The following is a 14,495-nucleotide window of genomic DNA, read 5'->3' on the forward strand; positions in this document are numbered from 1 at the left end:
ATTAGTTTTAAATTCTAGCCCTGGTTTTGCTATTATGGGGGTAAGTTCCTGAACTGGGTGATCTAATTTAAGCGAATGGATTTTAAGATGGTAGTTGAGATGTTGAAGATTACGACGGTATTTAAGTGGCATAATGTTAAATTCAACTTCTAGGCTTTGGCCACTAGTATTAGCTGGAACTTTAGCTATTGTTCTAAGAGCTTAGTTTTGGATGATATCTAGTTTTTGCAGTAGCTTTGGGGAGGCGTAACTGTAGGCTTGGGCTCCATAGTCTATCCTGGAGAGTATACATGCTTTGTAAACCATAAGCATTGCCTCTGTTTGCGCTCCCCAGCTGGTGCCTGAGATTGCTCTTAGTAAGTTTAGAGTATTTTTTAGCTTGTCTGACAATATCATTAATATGATCACTAAAGGTTAGTTTTGAGTCGAAGGTGACTCCTAGGAATTTTAATTTGCTAACTCTTGGGATTGGCTTATTATTTGAGGTTATTTGAAGGTTATCTGGCGAGTTGACTTTATTAAATAGCATACAAACTGTTTTAGTTTCAGATAATTTAATGCCCCAGTCCAGGGCCCACTTATTTAATTTGTTCATAACGTCTTGCATTAAATTAAATAGATTCTTGGTTACTCTGCCTGTGCGCCAGATGGCGCAGTCATCGGCAAACAGTGCTGTGTTTAATGGAATGGTTGATTTAATTTTACCTTTAGCATTAAGTGCTTTAGTTATGTCATTAATAAATATGTTAAATAAGATTGGTGATAGGACCGAGAATTGTGGTATTCCGTTAATTATTTCTGTTTTATCTGAGTAGTGGCCGTTTACTCTGACTGAGATTGATCTATTATGGATAAAATTATTGATAAAGTTAAACATGTTTCCTTTAATTCCATTAGTTTGTAGTTTATTGAGTAGGCCTTGTCTCCATACCATATCAAATGCTTTTTCAATGTCTATGAATATTGCTAATACTTTATTAGATTTGCGGAAGGCATCGTTTATACTGTTTTGAAATCTGACTATTTGGTCTATTGTTGAATGTTTGGATCTAAATCCACTTTGTACATTTGTAATTAGGTTATTTTCTAGTAAGTAGTTATTTAATCTTTTATTAATGATGGTTTCTAGCGTTTTACACATGTGGGACGTAAGTGTTATCGGTCTGTAACTTCCCGGGAGGGAGTGGTCTTTTCCCACCTTAGGGAGACTAAAGCATTCTGCGTGTTTCCATGCAGTGGGCAGTTGGCCCTCCCTCCAGATTCGGTTAAAGAGCGATAACACTACCTCTAGGGCTACGTCCGGCATGTGCTTGAGCAGGGTGTGACTAATTCGGTCGGGCCCGGTGGCGGTACTTTTTTTTAGCTTTAAGAGCAGTTTTTAGTTCTATCAATGTTAGTGGTTTATTAAATTCTAGGTTATCGTTGTTTGGCTGATTGGCCGTATTAGTATTAGTTTTTGGTAAGAAGTTATCTTTCTTGAGTTTATCAAAGAATTGTTTAGGGAACTTTTCGTTACTACTGTTTTTGCTAAAGGTTTTACTTAGAAGGTCAGCTTTTTGTTTATTAGTGGTTGCTGTTTTATGTTTTTGAAGGACTGTGGTGGTCGCGCGTTGTCCTTGTATAGCTTGAACTTTCTTCCACATTTCTCTAATAGATGTTCTATTATTTATTTCACCGCAGAATGTTTGCCAGCTGGCCTGTTTAGCTTCAATAATTAATTTACCTATTTAATTTTTTGCTATTTTATATTTAGAGTGGTATTCCTGTTTACCTGTTTTTTTGAAGAGTTTCCGCATCCTGTTTCTGAAGCCGCATTTTGTTTTAATTTCGTCCGTCCACCAACTAACAGGTTTATTTTTACTAGGTTGTTTAGTTTTAGGTATATTTTTCTCTGCTATTTTAATTATTTCGTTGGTGAGTTTGTTAGTAGCATCGTCGATATTTATGTTGTCTTCTAGTTTAATTTTGCTACATTCGCTTGTAAAGCCTGCCCAATTGGCTTTACTAAATTTGAATTTAGGTATGAATTTTTCTATTTCCGCGTATTCTACATTACTTTTATAGTTGATTAAGATGGGGAGGTGGTCGCTGTTGAGGGCATTGAGTACTTCCCATTGGGCGTTAGCGCCTAAGTTATTAGATGTTATAGTGAGGTCGATGGCAGAAGAGCTTGGCGATTGGTCGTGGTAGAAGGTATTACTGCCATCGTTGAGACATACTAGATTATGTATGTTGATGAATTCTTCCAGTATGTCTCCCTGTGCGTCGGAGTGCTGACCTCCCCACAGTGGGTTGTGGCTGTTGAAGTCTGTCTCCTACTAGTATTAAGTTATGGTTTGGTTTTATAAGTTTATTGTAATCATTTATAGTTAGATGCTTATGGGCTGTTCCTGGTGGGCTATATACGTTAATAACGTCTATAGGCATTTTATCGTTTAGTATAGTAAGTCCTAGAACTTCTAGATTGGCATTTATGGACTTGTATTTGATTTCACTATGTGGTATAGTGCTTTTAATAAGTGTGGCTAGTCCACCTCTGGTGCTATTTTCTCTATGTTTATAATAGGTTGTGTAGCCTGGGATTTTGAAAGTTTTAGATTTTGTAGTTTTATTTTTACTGATGCCGTTTCCTAACCAAGTTTCTTGTAGGCATATGATATCTGGCTTGTTGTTATTGGTGCTAATGAGTTGTATGAGTTCGGCACCATGTCCCATTGTGTGGAGACCTTTAGCGTCCCATTGGAGAACGCTAAGGCCCTTATTTTAAGGAATATTTTGTTTATTTTGGGTGTGTGGAGATGTATCTCCCATATTCTATCCTGAAGTTATTTTATTTGTTATATTTGTCTGTTTATTTCTATTTACTTTTATTTATTTATTTATTATTATTATTATTATTATTATTATTATTATTATTTTTTTTTTTTTTTATGTCGTCTTTGATGGAGGAGATCTCTAGGGCTAAGTTTTCAATTATTGCTTTAAGTTCGTTGACTTGCGTTTGGTCTGTTGTTTTGACTTTTTCTGCGTAGGAGATTGTTTTCGTTACTAGGCTGGTCTCTGCTGTTGGTTTTGGTTTGATTGTGACTTTTTCTTTTTTATCTATAAGGTTCATTTGCCGCAGCGCCCTTTGATAGTGGTGGCATCGGGGGTCGTGGGCAATGTGTCTGTCCAGGCAATTGGGACATTGGATGGGGTTGGTGCAGGGTGAGTTGATGGAGGCTCTGGTATGTTTTTGGCCGCAGCGGTGGCAGGTGGGTAGATTGTTGGAGTGGCGGCATTTAGCGGCGCCGTGTCCCCACTGCTGACAGTGGTGGCACGTACTTGGTTTCTTCTCGTATGGGAGGAGCGAGTGTCTGCGCCCTTGCACTATGATAGAGTGGTTGCCTGGTTAGGTGGTTGTAATAAGGAGGTAACCGTTTGTCCAGGTTGTTACCTCGCTGATAGACAGGTTGGGGTTATCCTCTCTCAGAGTTAGGAGTGAGGTGGCGTGGGCTGGTAGTGGGTGGAGTTTGGCCAACCATTTGTTAGTGGGGGCGGGGGTGGTGGTGGGGGGGGGGGGGGGGGGGGTTCTCTGGACGTTGGGTTGGTTTCTCATATTACCAGCGGTTTTTGTTGGCACTTCCTTGTAGAAGGGGCTTGGGACGGTGTTAGTAGTGTAGGTAGTGGGACGGGTGGGTGGGCCTACACTATCTTTGGGCGCTGTGGCTGGCGTTTTGGTTGGCTTTTGTTGTCTAGTTTTGACTATCATTTTGGTCTTTAAGAAGAGATGGCGGGTAAGCGTTTTTGCTGGGCTCCTACCTTGATGTTTACTTAGGTTTTTGAATGATTGGAGGGGTTTTTTTTCCTACTTAGCTAATCGTTGGGGTTTTGGGGGGTTGCCTAGTTTTAATGGGTTTGGTAGCATTCGTTGTTGTTGAGTTGTTTTTGACCTCGAGGTTACCTGATGTACCCAGCTGCTTGGCGCTGTTGGTGGGCGATGCTTGACGTACTTCCATTTGGGTATCTTCTCCGATGTCCGGTGTATCCGTATGGCTTCCGAAGGAGAAGATGGCTTCCGAAGGAGAAGATGGCGTCTGACTCCGGAATGTTTTTTTCTACGGCGGACGTCGTGGATTTGGGCCCTTCTTTTAGGTCAGCTACTTTTTCTGAATTGTTTGTGGCGACGTTTTTTGGACAGGAGGAAAAACACCGTTTTTTCTGTGCTTTTGTTTGCATGTTTGTTAAGGCTTTTATCAAATTGAACATTGTTTTATACTTAATTTCGTTTCTGCTTTCACTACGGTATGACACCAACATACCACTGTCTATGTTAGCCAGTAAGATGTGTAAGGATTGTGACAAAATTTCAAGCAATTTCCAATCCTAATCTTTAGTAAAGTCACCCCTTTAAGCTTGCGATATAAGGGTCTTGTTTGGTTGAATAAATGATCCTTTTCTATAAAATGCCTAGGTATTTATAACTATCTACAATATATAATTTTATATCTTTAATATCTTTTGGTTTTCAGGTAGTTTTGAACCAAAAATAAGTATTTTAATACTAGTATTTATTTTTAAATTCGTTTTCAAAAAACAATATTCTTAAAGAAAAAATAACAGAACATGAAATAGTAATAACTATAAATAAGTCACTATTGTTATTTTGATACTCTAGTTTGATCCCATTACATTGAATCTTCTAAATCGTTTAGATACATAGCAAATAAAATAGGTGAAAGATTTGCGTCTTGGCGTACACCGTCTTGACATAAGTAAGCAGAATATTTGTTGTGACGAATGCATGCCTTAATTCCTTGATACATATTATAAATGATTCTTAGACATTTTCCATTTGTTTTGTCATAAACCAATTAGCAAACTGTGTGTCGAATACTTTTAAAACCAGTCAATAAAGGCCCAGCACAGTTGTTTCCCCTTGTTTTACAATTTCAAGTAAGGCATATATGGGGAGAGGGGGGGGGGGGGGGGGGGGGGGGGGATATGGTCAGTTGTACTATAATTCTTGTGATACAACTTACGATTGAAATAGGTCTATACGATTCATGATCTTTTGGGTTTCCTTTTTTCCTGTGTATTGGTTTGATAATACGAGTTATATTCCATTATTAAAAATTAGGTTAAATAACAGTGTAACTATGGGAACGAGTTTGCTTTCAGCATATTTAAGAATTTCATCGATTTCTGAATGTGCACGTAAAACCATATGACCATGACCATTTCAAGGATGCCCATAGCTTTGTTATTATGAAGCCTAGAGATTACTTGTTTTTGTGTCTGGATACTGTCGCATTGTAGAACTTCAGAATTATTTGTCTGGTCTGTCCGTTAGCAACTAAAATTCCATATCTTCAGTTAAATGTACTTTATGTTATAAATATGAATGTACACAAATATACTAAAAATAAACAACTGTTACATTTTAAACTTTAAAAATTAGACCCCAACGAGATTCGAACTCGCAATTTTCTGATTCGAAGTCAGACGCCTTATCCATTAGGCCACGAGCCCGTTAATTATTAATGTGAAGTGTTGTTATGAATGTGAACTGTTGTTACTGTAAAACATAATTTTCAGTTTCAGACCGGACTTTTATATGGTATAGTATGGTATGGTATGGTATGGTATGGTATAGTATAGGAATTGACGTGCACATTCAGATCAGGCTGTTTTAGCGCACGTCCAGGAGAGTATTTTTTTAAAGAGGGTGTAGTGGTCTTACACCTACCCATTGAGTCGTTAAAAGTGGCTCTGGGTGGGAACCGGTACCGGGCTATAAAGCCTGTAGCTACCACTGTACCAGCCTTATCTCCCATCATCACCGAAGCTTTAACCACAACGCCTCTGGATGGGAACCGGTACCGGGCTATAAAGCCTGTAGCTACCACTGTACCAGCCTTATCTCCCATCATCACCGATGCTTTAACCACAAAGCCTCTGGATGGGAACCGGTACCGGGCTATAAAGCCTGTAGCTACCACTGTACCAGCCTTATCTCCCATCATCACCGATGCTTTAACCACAACGCCTCTGGATGGGAACCGGTACCGGGCTATAAAGCCTGTAGCTACCACTGTACCAGCCTTATCTCCCATCATCACCGATGCTTTAACCACAACGCCTCTGGATGGGAACCGGTACCGGGCTATAAAGCCTGTAGCTACCACTGTACCAGCCTTATCTCCCATCATCACCGATGCTTTAACCACAACGCCTCTGGATGGCAACCGGTACTGGGCTATAAAGCCTGTAGCTACCACTGTACCAGCCTTATCTCCCATCATCACCGATGCTTTAACCACAACGCCTTTGGATGGCAACCGGTACCGGGCTATAAAGCCTGTAGCTACCACTGTACCAGCCTTATCTCCCATCATCACCGATGCTTTAACCACAACGCCTCTGGATGGGAACCGGTACCGGGCTATAAAGCCTGTAGCTACCACTGTACCAGCCTTATCTCCCATCATCACCGATGCTTTAACCACAACGCCTCTGGATGGGAACCGGTACCGGGCTATAAAGCCTGTAGCTACCACTGTACCAGCCTTATCTCCCATCAACACCGATGCTTTAACCACAACGCCTCTGGATGGGAACCGGTACCGGGCTATAAAGCCTGTAGCTACCACTGTACCAGCCTTATCTCCCATCATCACCGATGCTTTAACCACAACGCCTCTGGATGGGAACCGGTACCGGGCTATAAAGCCTGTAGCTACCACTGTACCAGCCTCATCTCCCATCATCACCGATGCTTTAACCACAACGCCTCTGGATGGGAACCGGTACCGGGCTATAAAGCCTGTAGCTACCACTGTACCAGCCTTATCTCCCATCATCACCGATGCTTTAACCACAACGCCTCTGGGTGGGAACCGGTACCGGGCTATAAAGCCTGTAGCTACCACTGTACCAGCCTTATCTCCCATCATCACCGATGCTTTAACCACAACGCCTCTGGATGGGAACCGGTACCGGGCTATAAAGCCTGTAGCTACCACTGTACCAGCCTTATCTCCCATCATCACCGATGCTTTAACCACAACGCCTCTGGGTGGGAACCGGTACCGGGCTATAAAGCCTGTAGCTACCACTGTACCAGCCTTATCTCCCATCATCACCGATGCTTTAACCACAACGCCTCTGGGTGGGAACCGGTACCGGGCTATAAAGCCTGTAGCTACCACTGTACCAGCCTTATCTCCCATCATCACCGATGCTTTAACCACAACGCCTCTGGATGGGAACCGGTACCGGGCTATAAAGCCTGTAGCTACCACTGTACCAGCCTTATCTCCCATCATCACCGATGCTTTAACCACAACGCCTCTGGGTGGGAACCGGTACCGGGCTATAAAGCCTGTAGCTACCACTGTACCAGCCTTATCTCCCATCATCACCGATGCTTTAACCACAACGCCTCTGGGTGGGAACCGGTACCGGGCTATAAAGCCTGTAGCTACCACTGTACCAGCCTTATCTCCCATCATCACCGATGCTTTAACCACAACGCCTCTGGATGGGAACCGGTACCGGGCTATAAAGCCTGTAGCTACCACTGTACCAGCCTTATCTCCCATCATCACCGATGCTTTAACCACAACGCCTCTGGGTGGCAAGCGGTACCGGGCTATAAAGCCTGTAGCTACCACTGTACCAGCCTTATCTCCCATCATCACCGATGCTTTAACCACAACGCCTCTGGATGGGAACCGGTACCGGGCTATAAAGCCTGTAGCTACCACTGTACCAGCCTTATCTCCCATCATCACCGATGCTTTAACCACAACGCCTCTGGGTGGGAACCGGTACCGGGCTATAAAGCCTGTAGCTACCACTGTACCAGCCTTATCTCCCATCATCACCGATGCTTTAACCACAACGCCTCTGGATGGGAACCGGTACCGGGCTATAAAGCCTGTAGCTACCACTGTACCAGCCTTATCTCCCATCATCACCGATGCTTTAACCACAATGCCTCTGGATGGGAACCGGTACCGGGCTATAAAGCCTGTAGCTACCACTGTACCAGCCTTATGTCCCATCATCACCGATGCTTTAACCACAGCGCCTCTGGGTGGGAACCGGTACCGGGCTATAAAGCCTGTAGCTACCACTGTACCAGCCTTATCTCCCATCATCACCGATGCTTTAACCACAACGCCTCTGGATGGGAACCTGTACCGGGCTATAAAGCCTGTAGCTACCACTGTACCAGCCTTATCTCCCATCATCACCGATGCTTTAACCACAATGCCTCTGGATGGGAACCGGTACCGGGCTATAAAGCCTGTAGCTACCACTGTACCAGCCTTATCTCCCATCATCACCGATGCTTTAACCACAACGCCTCTGGGTGGGAACCTGTACCGGGCTATAAAGCCTGTAGCTACCACTGTACCAGCCTTATCTCCCATCATCACCGATGCTTTAACCACAACGCCTCTGGGTGGGAACCGGTACCGGGCTATAAAGCCTGTAGCTACCACTGTACCAGCCTTATCTCCCATCATCACCGATGCTTTAACCACAACGCCTCTGGGTGGGAACCGGTACCGGGCTATAAAGCCTGTAGCTACCACTGTACCAGCCTTATCTCCCATCATCACCGATGCTTTAACCACAACGCCTCTGGGTGGGAACCGGTACCGGGCTATAAAGCCTGTAGCTACCACTGTACCAGCCTTATCTCCCATCATCACCGATGCTTTAACCACAACGCCTCTGGGTGGGAACCGGTACCGGGCTATAAAGCCTGTAGCTACCACTGTACCAGCCTTATCTCCCATCATCACCGATGCTTTAACCACAACGCCTCTGGATGGGAACCGGTACCGGGCTATAAAGCCTGTAGCTACCACTGTACCAGCCTTATCTCGCATCATCACCGATGCTTTAACCACAACGCCTCTGGATGGGAACCGGTACCAGGCTATAAAGCCTGTAGCTACCACTGTACCAGCCTTATCTCCCATCATCACCGATGCTTTAACCACAACGCCTCTGAGGCCCGTATTTATATATAGCTATATACATATATCATTTTATAGCTTTGATATCTTTTCATTTTTATGCGGTTTTGAACCAAAGATAAGTATTTTAGTACTAGTATTTATTATTATTTTTTTTATTAGTATTATTTTTGTTTTTACAATATTCTGAAAAAAACATTTAGTGATTTTTGTAAGTTTTTTTTGTGTTAGGTTCAGCCTAAATTACTGTATCACCAGCATAAAGTAATAAAGTAATGACTACAAATAAATCACTATTGTTATTTTCACTCTAGTTTGATCCCATTACAGTGTTTATCTTTTTATGGATCTTCTAAATCGTTTAGGAACATGGCATATGAAATAGGTGAAAGAGTTTCGCCTTGGTGCACACCGTCTTGATATAAGTAAGCAGGATATTCGTTATTGTGACGAATGCATGCCTTAATTCCTTGATACGTATTATAAATAATTCTTAGACATTTTCCATTTATATCTAAACTTTAAAAAAAAAAAAAATATTGGTTTGATAATACGAGTTATATTCCACTATTAAAAATTAGGTTAAATAACAGTGTAACTGTGGGAACGGGTTTGCTTTCAGCATATTTAAGATATTTGTTCGGAATTTCATCGATTTCTGAATGTGCACGTAAAACCATATGACCATGACCATTTCATCGATGCCCATAGCTTTGTTATTATGAAGACTAGAGATTACTGTGTTTGTGTCTGGATACTGTCGCACTGTAGAACTACGGAATTATGTTTGTCTGGTCTGTCCGTTAGCAACTAAAATTCTATATCTTCAGTTAAATGTATTTTATGTTATAAATATGAATGTACACAAATATACTAAAAATAAACAATTGGACTATTTAATCAATAAACTTATACATTTTAAACTTTAAAAATTCGACCCCGACGAGATTCGAACTCGCAATCTTCTGATTCGAAGTCAGACGCCTTATCCATTAGGCCACGAGGCCGTTAATTATTAATGAGAACTGTTGTTACTGTAAAACGTCATTTTCAGTTTCAGACACTGTTTTATACTTAATTTTATTTCTGCACTGACTACGGTATTGTAACCGGATGTTTTAAATTGCATATCACATACACTACAATTTTAAAACACTTTACATATATTTTATTCTTTCTAACTCTAATAGTGCAAAGCTGTTTCTTATTTTGTTTCTATTGTTTTCCTGTGTCTTTGGTAGTGTCAGCTTGGGTTGTGTTCACCCTCAACCCAGTGTTCAGGCCAGGTAATCGTTCAGTAGTAAGCTCATCTATTGTTTCTTTTGTTACCTGGTGTTGTCTGGAGTCAGAGACTTTTAAACATTCAAGCAAGACAGGTGGTTTTCAGCATTGCGAGTTTTATAGTTGATCAAGTTCTGCACGGCACAGTTATTAACAGCACAGGTAAATACAAACATATATTTTAAGATATAACCATGTGTTTTAAGTAGTTTTTTTTTTTTTTTTTTTTTTTTTTTCTCTTTCACAATTTAGACCAATAGTCCAGTCTGTAAGATAAAATGAGCTGTTTTTTCCAGTTCGCCTCTCTTTCCATAGAGTTTGGTGTGTATGGCAGTTTCGATTGGCCACTCAGCTTGTCTCAGGTCTTGATGAATTGGACACGCCTGTAAGATGTGTTCTGCTGTTTGGTCTTCCAGGCCACAACTGCAGGTTGGTGTTGCTGCAAGTTTAAACTTTCTGAACATGTGAGCATTCAGTCGGTTGTGGCCTGTCCGGAGTCTCAACAGAGTTACTTGTTCCAAGCGACTGAGAAGGTGGTAATCATCTTGTTCTGTCCTGGGTCTGTTGGCTGCCTTTATCAAGGTTTTCTTCTCTGAGAAGCTAATGTTGTTGCTGGGCTGTACATGATTAGCTCCTAGCTTGGCTAGCCTGTCTGCTTCCTCATTTCCTGGAATCCCACAATGTGCTGGGATCCACTGTAGAGCTACTCGTCTTTCCTTTGCTACCTCTTGCATGGCTTCATTCAGGTGAGGAAGTTTTTCCCCTTGCAAGGCTTGTAGGACTGAGAGAGCATCTGTGAGGAAGACAACTTGTTGACAGTCTTCTTTTGCATCCTTGATCATTGTAGCAGCCTGAATAAGTGCATGGGTTTCTGCATTGTAGTTGGAACTGTGGGTGCCGGTTGGTACTTTTGCAGTTAGGGTATTTCTTGAAGGGAGCTTGATAAATATGCCTGCCCCTCCATTGGCCACAGCATTTGTTGACGAACCATCAGTGTATGCATGGATCCAAGATTCTTCTGGGTACCGGTCACTGATCATAGCCATTGCCAGTGACCGTTTGACCAGGTCGTTTTGGGAGTCTGCTGAAGCCAACTGTGGGACAGACATGCTGATCTGTAGATTGGCTTGTTCATCATTCCATGGTTGTGGAAGATCTGTTGGGCAAAATGGAAGTGTCTTTGGTAACGGGTTAGCTTGGTGTTCTCTAGTAAGTCTTCTGCTTTGGTGGATGAAACTGCTACGTTTGAGACGATTCTTTGTCAGACCATCCATTCTTTGTTTCATTGGATGATTGGGCAGGTACCTGAATTTCTCTGCCTGGATCATGATCTTGGCATCTCTCCTCTCACCAAGGGGTTGTATTGCTGCAGTTTTTTCCATGTCTTTAATGGGTGTAGACTTCTAGTGGTTTTAAGTAGTAAACTAGGGTATAATATCCGCCCGGTCCCCTCCATTATTATTTTTAGTTAGGGTTAAGGGGTTAGGGTTAGGGTTCGATTTGGGGTTAGGGTTGGGGTTAAGGTTAGGGTTAGGGTTAGGGAGGGGGGGGGGGGGGGGGCGGATATTTTTCCATAGAAATGATATGATAATTAAATTAACCTTTGAATTATAATTATATTTGATTTGAGTCTGAATTGAAATGTATGTGTGTTAAATGTACATTAGTAATATAATATTGAAGTAAATTGTACTTAACCTGGAAAATGTAACTGATTTTATGTTCTTTTGTTATTCAGGGTCGTTATAGAGATATATATTTGTGTGCGGATGTTTTTATAAACATCGGGATCTTCACATCCCTCCAGGTGATCCCTGAATAAAAACCTTAAACCCCAGCTGAAGTCTTCTTTGCTATATATAGAACCTTCGGTAACAGTATGACACCAATATACCACTGTCTATTTTAGCCAATAAGATGTGTAAGGGTTGTGACAAAATTTCAAGCAATTTCCAGTCCTAATCTTTAGCAAAGGCATTCCTTTAAGCTTGCGATATAAGGGTCTTGTTTGGTTGAATAAATGATCCTTTTCTATAAAATGCCTAGGTATTTATAACTATCTACAATATATAATTTTATATCTTTAATATCTTTTAAAAATAAGTATTTTAATACTAGTATTTATTTTTAATTTCCTTGTTTAAAAACAATATTCTGAAGAAATGTAGTGATTTTTGTAAGTTTGTTTTAGATTCAGCCTAAATTACTGTGTCATAAGCATAAAGTGAAATAGTAATAACTATAAATAAATCACTATTGTTATTTTGATAATCTAGTTTGATCCCATTACAATGAATCTTCTAAATCGTTTAGATACATAGCAAATAAAATAGGTGAAAGATTTAAGTCTTGGCGTACACCGTCTTGACATAAGTAAGCAGGATATTTGTTATTGGACCGTCTGCCTTCGATAAAATGTTTGTCTGAAGATCTAACACGCTTTCATAAAGATCTTCACGGCGAAAGCTACTGACATCGTCAAACCCTTTCCGAACCCGGTTTACCTCTTCCTTCATATCATCCACAACGTCCGCCATTTTCTTTCTTTCGGTCAGGGCTTCTTCGAAGCTAGCGTTAACAAAGTTTATGCATGTTTATGTATGTTTCTAACTCAGAGATTTTCTTGATACTGTCGTTCAGCTGAGTTTTAAAATCATGGACATTAAGTTCAATAGCTAGCAGCCGTTTCTCAATCCCTTCTATTTTATCTGTCTTTTGTGAAGTAACAGCAAGTGTATTCGAAATTTCCTGAAGTTTTTGAAATGCCTGATTGGTCCATTTAATGGTGGAATTTGCTGTTGTAACGTTTGTCCCTGTAATATTGGCTGAACTTGATAGGCTGGGTTTCCATATTCCGGTGAGGGCGTCATCGAAGGGTTAAAGAAAACTTGCGACTGTGTGTTGGACACATCATTCAAAGAAGGCATCAGACTAGAGTTATCCACGAATGCGAGAAAATACAGTTTTCTTGTTAAGGATTAATGTCTGGGGAGCTGCTTTGTATACTGGATTGTTACACTAGGTTTGACAGGTAAGAGAATGCAGTTATTGAATATGTGCACTTGGTTTACACTGGATACTGCATACTGTCCCCCAGAGCACCTTGAAGTCATGAAACATTTGTGTAAAATGCACAGAAATAGGTGTCATTCGGTCGCTTAGCCTACGTGTGTTTGTTTACATTGATATAACGCGGAAAAGAGTTGGACAACAGAGGTCGTCCTTTTGAGTGTTCATTGGGCCTAGGCAGGTAATGTTTCCTGTGAAATGCTAATGGCCTGGTGAAATTAATAAAAGTGCTACAACCACTGGGGCTACATGAGAAAACATAGTGAAATTAATTGTGGTCTGAGGCCAGAAGCCGACGCCATCTTGTCCATTGCTTGCTTCGACTTGACGTTGATTTCCTTTTCTTCCCACCCTTCTGCTTATTTGCTGATCCTGTTTTTGGGATTAAGTTATCCTGTTGTATGAAACGCCATATATCCACAGTTAATAAATTATATTAAAACACACAAAAAGTATTAAAAGAGACCGGAGTAAAATTTTCTTCAACCTTCCACCATCTTGTCAAAGTGACCAGTCGCACTGTACAACTGTTGAGTTCTGCTTGTCTGTCTGCAACTAGAATTCCATATCTTCAGTTAAATGCATTTATGTTATAAATAGGAATGTACACAAATATACTAAAAATAAACAATTGGACTAGTTTATCGACAAACTTATACTTTTTAAACATTAAAAAGAATTGACCCCGACGAGACGCCTTATCCATTAGGCCACGAGGCCGTTAATTATTAATGTGAACTGTTGTTACTGTAAAACATCATTTTCAGTTTCAGACCGGACTTTTGTATGGTATAGGGATTGACGTGCACATTCAGAGAAAGCTGTTTTAGCGCACGCCTGTCATGGACATAGGTCGTGGACACAGGTGCAGGCCTCGGCCGGCTCCTCCGTTCGGGACAGGAGGACTTTTATAAAATTGAACACTGTTTTATTGCGTTCACTACGGTATGACACCAAGATACCACTGTCTATGATCTCTATATTACCCAGTAAAATGTGTAATGATTGTGACACAAGTTTAGAGATTTCTTGTAATTCAAGCAATTTCCAGTCCTAATCTTTAGCAAAGTCATTCCTTTAAGCTTGCGATATAAGGGTCTTGTTTGGTTGAATAAATTATCCTTTTCTATAAAATGCATAGGTATTTATAGCTATCTACAATATATAATT

General features: G+C 41.0%; 1 non-coding gene across 1 annotated transcript; it reads right to left on the reverse strand.

The window, feature by feature from the left end:
* Positions 1-9,909: 9,909 nt before the first annotated feature.
* On the reverse strand, positions 9,910-9,982 carry Trnar-ucg. Its single transcript has one exon. It is a non-coding gene; the product is annotated as a tRNA-Arg (tRNA).
* Between the last annotated feature and the right edge of the window lie 4,513 nt (positions 9,983-14,495).

The sequence above is a fragment of the Gigantopelta aegis genome, chromosome 4 (genome assembly GCF_016097555.1).
Source record: "Gigantopelta aegis isolate Gae_Host chromosome 4, Gae_host_genome, whole genome shotgun sequence".
Classification (NCBI taxonomy): Eukaryota; Metazoa; Mollusca; class Gastropoda; order Neomphalida; family Peltospiridae; genus Gigantopelta; species Gigantopelta aegis.